Here is a 7,114-nt window from a genome sequence, read left to right as displayed (position 1 = left end):
AATGCCTAGACTTTCTGACATGTCGTAAGGCCATTTATTTGTTTTCACGACGCTTACCTTTTTTCGGAATTCGGCTTCTTGAGAAACCTTTCCTTTACGATTTTATGCAAACTATACACAAAACTTTCGCAAGTGCAGTACCTGCGGTCACTGTTAAAAGAGCCTTTCTTTTCAAAACTGCGGGTGATTGTTGTGTTGATATATCGGCGGGATTCGTACGGCAGCAAGGATTCCGTAAATGCTTGCTTGGGCACAGAAGTGAATAATTTACGATTGTCAGTTTACTGAGTAGTCAGTTGTGTACCTGGCATGGCCGTATCTGTTTGTTTGCGCTTGCGTGCAAGCAGTACGCCTGTTGCACTTCAGCCGAAGCTTCAGCTGCTGTAGCACGCCAGCCATCGCCACGTTTTGTTACCTTTATTCCTGACGCTAAGAGGAAATATCGTCTCATCAATTCAAGATGAGAGCACATATTCTCGAAAACACTACACTTGACGCCATAATTAACGTGTATATGGGCGGTGACCACGGATATCTGCTCGGTAAGTGTCATATTAGCCCGTAGACCGTCCGTCATTTCAAGCAGACGGAGCCGAACGGGCGGCGGGTGGATTGGCTCATGCTTCAGCTACGACTTCCCTTGAGTGACAAATGCGAATCTCGAAGGCTATGCTCCTGAAGCGATGCGAATCAGGGAGGCAGGTTCCTTTTCGTTAACCGCAGTGTGGCGCTGCTGCAGTTTTGTGGTTTTGCTGCCAATTAATCCAATCCAATCCAAGTTGCTGTAGTGCATGGACCACGTTGGCTGTGCGCGAGTGCTCGTTGCAGTGAGGTGGTAGTTGAATTTTATATTAGAAGTGCCTAGGCAAAATGTGCTTCTTATCGTGTGCATTAACCATCGCACAACCTCTGGACTCGTGAAATGCCGTTGTTCGCCGTGGGTTTCGTGCGATACGCCAGTGTCAACAGTGTCTTACTGCGCCCGACCAAGCTGCCTTTGTTTCCGCCTGCCTGCGCTCTCTCGTGAAAAGCCTGGTACTGGGGCTTCATCTCAGTGTATGGAAGAATTTGTTGTAGGTTGTGCATTCGTGGTGCTGTAGTTCATCGGCAGCTCTACAGTGTTTGTGCCCGAAAGAGAGTTGGTGCCACGGTACCCGTGAGACGAAAGAGCGTTTGTTGACTACGTCTTGAAAGGTAAGCAAGTTTGGCGCTTGTGCGCGTTGTTGTAGCTTATGGTTCATGTAATGAGCTTTGTGTAACAAGAGCAGAGCACATTCTGAGCGTAAGTGGTCCATGTTTCTGGTGCACATATAGTAAGCAATTTTACGAAAGCTTCTGTTGATGTTATCGTACTATCGTGAGCAATATGAGCTCGAACACGCGAGCGCGTGGAAAACAGCCTCGAACCCTACATCGGCCGATTTGCAGCGGCCGCTTTTGGAAACAAATCGGAAAGGGCGCCGCGCTTCCGCTGGCTGTTCACACTCCCGCCTCGATATCATTGCTGCAAAACGGTAGCTTGTAGCATGTCACTGGCCGCTAGCGGTGATATCAATTCACATCAACGCGCACAGCTACATGAAATGACCCATCAAGCTCTGCAGCTGCTGAGATATCGGCTGTGACGTAGACTTCCATAATGCACAGGTCATGCTTGTATTAAATCTAGGCGGTGTTGGCTGAGCGTTCGGATACGCCACTTTTATCATTTTTTTTTGTACGCTAGCGAAGCGGGAGTGCCAGCAGTTAGCGGAAGAGCGCCCCTCTTTTCCCCTCCGGTTTCGGCAGCGCCATCCACGTATGACGCTATCTGGGTCTTGAGGCTATTTTCGACGCGCTCCCGTGTTCGAGCTCATATTGCTCACGATAGTACTTTAATGCGGCATGCTTGCCGAAAGAAGGTGTACAAAAAGAAGCGCCAACGGCGTGATCCGCAGTCCTTTATAAAGGAACGCCGTGATCAAAGGGCGAGTGAAATCATATCAGCGCACATGCGCGAAACAGATTATCGTCCGGAACAGATGAGCCAGACTTGGGCGCCGGCTGATAAGTGGTGCGCAAACGCAACAGCTTTGACTGAACGGGAACATAATTATGGAAACACTGCAAGTTACTGTTGGTTGGATAGTTTCCCGGCAGAAAATTATTCCATATTTAAGCATTTCCGCGAGTACACTGCAGGTGTGTATACGCCGATGTGTCATGGGCTTCACGCGTTGGCACAGGATAGCTATGTTTGACGCTTGCGCACATATTAGCTTGTATGAAGACTTTTTTGTATACAGTTCACTTTCAAAGCCCGCATCGCGAGAACCTGTCTGTATTCTATATTGAACTATAGAACCTGTCGTGTTCTATATTGCAAGGCAGATATACGCAGATATTGCAATGACGAGGTTTCTTTTTAATCGAGACATCCCAATCAGACGCTGGCTTTTACTATATATACATATTCATCTAAAGAACAGTATGCCAGGTCCTCCAGTCATTGGTAATGACTGTGCCTTGTAGTAATAAAGTAAGGGCTGCGATTTCGTGGCGCTACTTTGCGCTCTATCCTACGTCACTCTTACCACCCACTGTGAACGGCCGGCTATTCCAGTTCATAACACGGGCGGCGCGTCGGTCAAACCACTGACGAAGAGCAAGAAGGAATATCATCGCTAAACAAACACGGCCTAGATTTCAAAAGACTTTTCATGTGCTCAATATTTTTTTTTCATAATCCAATGCTCTTTTGCTTTATTACATATTTGAGTTTCGGTGATTTTTCTGGTAGTCTTATGTTTGCTGCATTCCCGCATGGAATCTCACTTGTTACAACATAACTGTGTAACCTCCTGAGATATAATGGAAAGATTCGTACGAGACGCGCATTAATGTAGCTGCTAGTGTGAGGCTCTTTGCAATTCAGTATTACACTGATATGACAGGTTTCCAGATTCACATTGCAATTATTCATTGCAGTTGAAGGCTGTGCGGATTCTGGAGGCATCCCACAGGAACCTGCAGCACTGCTGCAAGCTGGAGAGCAGCACTATAAAGCACCTGATCTGCGTGCTTTTACAAAGGTGCGTACAAAACTGTCATTGCATTGTGTGTTGTAGGATATGTTTCTGTAATATGCAATCATTTTACTGTGTGTGCCATTTTCATGATTTCTAGTGGCTAATCACTTGCATATCACTTTTGGTCATCTGGGGGGCGCTCAGTTTAATGAACTTACCTTTAACTAGCCTCCTCTGAGCTAAATATAACCCTGACTTGAGTAACTGCATGATAAACTCTGTACAGACTGTATATTAATCTAGTCAGTTTGCCTTTTTAAGATAATCGTTGAGAAGCATGAGGTCTCGAGATGTGTATCTTTTTGTCATTTTTATTATGGAGTATTGTGAAGCTCACTTCTCACACTATTGCCTGTGCGCCTATATTGTTCCCTCTAATCGCTCACACTTATGTATTGCGTACCGTACTTCATCTCCTAAAATTAGCATACAAACAGCAAGATTTTCGTCTTTATTAGGTAGCTGCTGAATCCCTAGCCACAGTATGAGAAGGTAATTCCTCAAGCATATAAATAACCAATAACCTTTTAATGTGACAAGTTCAATATGCACCCGAAGTGCAGGTTGGCTTCAAGCAGGAAGCTGGTCTCCTTTGTATTTTACAGAAATTTGAGGTGGTAACGCAAACTGCTAAATCACAACAATCCGCACAGCACAGTAGTTGCAAGCCACCATGACAGTGCAGCTGAAGGCTGACTGTTCGCCGTTACATTGTCACTTTTTTTTCTGCAGGCAGTAGCAAGCCACGACAGTGCAGCTGAACACTGAGCGTTTGCCTTTACATTGGCATTTTTTTCAGCGTGTCTCTGCCCTTCTCCAGTTGACATTGGATAAAGCTTGTTCTTTGCTGTCACTTATCTGAAATGCAAACAATCCTTTTTACCTTTTTTTTCATATTACTTGTCAGCTGCCTAATACACAAGCTTCCAGTGACAAGGTAACAGTGCTGACTACTGCCCTGAACATGTGTGCATCTGTGGTTTGTGGTACCACATGCTCACTACCTCGGATTTACTGAGATGTCACAAGGAAGCTTGCTTCATGCTCAAGCTCCCCTGCACTTGGTGGAAATATTGAAATAGTCACTTTTTAATATAATAATTTGTTGTGGTTTTAGCAAATTGAGTTTTGAAACTGTGAATAATGTGCACTAGAGGGTCTATAAAAATGTTTTCTACCACCTAAAGACATAGTTTAGGCAAAAAGTGCTTTATGCATGTCATCGCATTTATTGAGTTCGGCATATCTCGCTGAAGCCATTCTAAAAACTTTGAGTATCTTTACTGCAACTGATTTACAGCTACTTTATACAAGTGTACGATTACTACATGTAACACATGCATATTATGTGCAGCAGTTTTGCTTCAGCAATGCTTGTCACTTTTTGGCTGGCGTTCCAATACCCACAAGGACGTCGCCCAACAAGAAGCTTTGCACCCCAGAGGTGTGAATGCCATTCTAAGTATGTGTGGCAAGGCAGTCAGTTGAAATCTTCGTTTTGATTGTGGGTCATTCGAAATCAAATTCTTGTGGGTGACTGCATCATGCTATCTTGACCAGATAGAATTCATAAGGCTAACTATTATTGCATTTTTCCTCCTTTAGGCTTGAAGCAAGAGGGATATCAAGAACACGGGAGATATCCAGACCACATTATAGTCACTGCTTGCTTGTGGCTTCTTAGGGCATGTATGAAAGGGTTGGAAAATAAACATCAGTGTTTGAAAAGATTGGTGTGTTTCGCTAACAGGTACATACTTTTATATGTTCAAGGTTGCATCAGAGGACTACCAGACAATTTTTAAAAAATGCTGGAAAAAGTCGATAAATGTCACCAGGATGTTTCTAGGGCGAGCAACAGAAAGTTGGAAAAAAGCTACAAGAATGTTTCTAGAGCAAGCAACAGAAAGTTGAAAGAACGTTACAAGGATGTCTCTAAGGTGAACAGCAAAAAGTAGGAAGAAAGTTACTAGGATGTTTCTAGGTCAAGCAACAGAAAGTTGGAAAAAAGTTACAAGGATGTTTCTAGGGTGAACAGCAAAAAGTAGGAAAAAAGTTACTAGGAAGTTTCTAGGTCAAGCTACAGAAAGTTGGAAAAAAGTTGCAAGGATGTTTCTAAGGCGCACGGCAAAAAGAAGGAAAAAAGTTGCTAGGATGTTTCTAAGAAGTAAAAAGATCCCCTGCTTTTAATGTTTGAAGGATGTTCATTCATTGTTTAAAGAAAGTTTGTAAATGAAATTTTAATTGAATATCGGTGGCCAATAGTCGACAGGATGTTGGTATGAAGTACTTAGGAAGTTTAAAAACGGTTTGAGAACTTTCAATAGACCGTTCGTAGGTTTTAGTAACATTTGTCTAAAAAAATTTAATTGAACGTTACTAGAATTTTTTGTAAGGGCGTCTTATTTAAAACCGCTAACATGAAACAGCTATACCGTAATGAAATCAAACTCATATTCCATTCCTCTTCAACAGTCATATATTATTGTTTTGAAGAGCATAGTCATGATTATGATGTGCGAAGTCATGAGTTGCCCATAATGTGTTACGGTTGAGACGTGAGCTTTTTTACTGCCCACAATTTGTAATGCAGCACTTTAGTATTTAGTGGAATGTTGAAGCTACTTTTGCATGAGCAAGTGTACACCAAGAAATATACCATAATTTTAATCGTTGATCTCAGCTTTGCTGAACACATGGTAGTAATGCGCTCTATACTGTATTTTTCAGCAACGCCCTTGTGACAATCTGCCACACCAATTGGCCTGTTGTGGGATCCCACAAGACACGCTCTGTTCCTCGGTCAATTACTGAACTCCTGCAAGCCCCATGGAAGCCTACTGTGATCCGCATCGAATGGAACAAATTCATTGTTCCGGCATTCATAATTAATCTTAAGCTGAAGTTAGAAACGGGGCTGAAACAGCGTATGTTCTGTAAGGATTTACCACTGCATACCTTCGGGTGGCCACACCCGACGGTATGCTACTGTCTAGAACACTGCTAGTCTACAGTCCAGAACACGGATGGTGTTTTATTCTAGAATAGCTTTATCGGTATATACTACTGCTTGTGTTTGCAGGATCAGAGCCCACGCTCTTTTTGCAATCCTATCAGAACACAAAAAGACGAGGATAATTTTAATTTATTGTTTCAGAGATTGACACTTGGATCGACAAGAAATAATTCAGTGATACAGACTGCTTTATTAAATATGGTTTAAGAAAAGAAACCTGGATGAAAAATACAGACTTAAGCTGCAAGGTGCCTATGAAGGCAGATGTATGCAAAATGCCTTTAGTGCTGATGTTTGAGCTGTTAGGATGTTAGAAAGAAGATAGAGGTTTTAGCCAAAATAGTGCGACAACGACTACAGTGCAGCAGGACACATAAACTGGAGCTCCACTCTTCTCCGCTTGCACACCAACGCAAGCGCAGCACCTTTGAAAGGGCAGTTTCTTTGCGTGGTTGCGTTGGCAGCCTGGTTCCTGCATAAGAGAAGGGGTTGGTTATAAACGTACAAAGATGTTAACGCACATAAAAACTAGCTTAGGTACAGTATTCGTTTTCATCAGTTTACTTTTCGAAATAAATACATTCGTTAAAGATTTTCATTTTGTTCAGGAAGCCGATTTTTTTTTTTTACATTGATAATCTCGGACTGCTTTCATTCATATTTGCAAAGATACAGTTTTAAGCTGGTCTGGCGTTTGCACAGCCAGACCGACGTACAGCAATCTAACACTTACATAATGCACTCACTAACTATAGCTGGAATGTGCGCAACAAATATTTGTGACTTATATCTGCTACCACTTGCTAGCATTTTCTGTATTAGGAGCTGTGTCAACTGCTACAGCTTTTTTTATCACAATAAAGATAATGTGATGTACAAAAACTATCTTCTCTTGTATTGTTATTCAATGTTTTGGATTGGAATAAAACATTATATTCCCTCTGTATACGTGCAGGTATAATTATAAAAACCATTTCATGGTTTCTCACTTCCTCGTTGGGCTTGGAAGTTCATAAGCTAATTAAACCGA

General features: G+C 42.5%; 1 long non-coding RNA gene across 1 annotated transcript; it reads left to right on the top strand.

The window, feature by feature from the left end:
* Positions 1–800: 800 nt before the first annotated feature.
* LOC125942586 (uncharacterized) lies at positions 801–5,092 on the top strand. The gene is made up of 3 exons (XR_007465239.1): positions 801–1,194; positions 2,968–3,071; positions 4,674–5,092. It is a non-coding gene; the product is annotated as an uncharacterized LOC125942586 (long non-coding RNA).
* Positions 5,093–7,114: the final 2,022 nt, after the last annotated feature.

This window comes from Dermacentor silvarum, chromosome 1 (assembly GCF_013339745.2).
Source record: "Dermacentor silvarum isolate Dsil-2018 chromosome 1, BIME_Dsil_1.4, whole genome shotgun sequence".
Taxonomy (NCBI): Eukaryota; Metazoa; Arthropoda; class Arachnida; order Ixodida; family Ixodidae; genus Dermacentor; species Dermacentor silvarum.
This window is presented reverse-complemented; position numbering and strand designations above follow the sequence as displayed.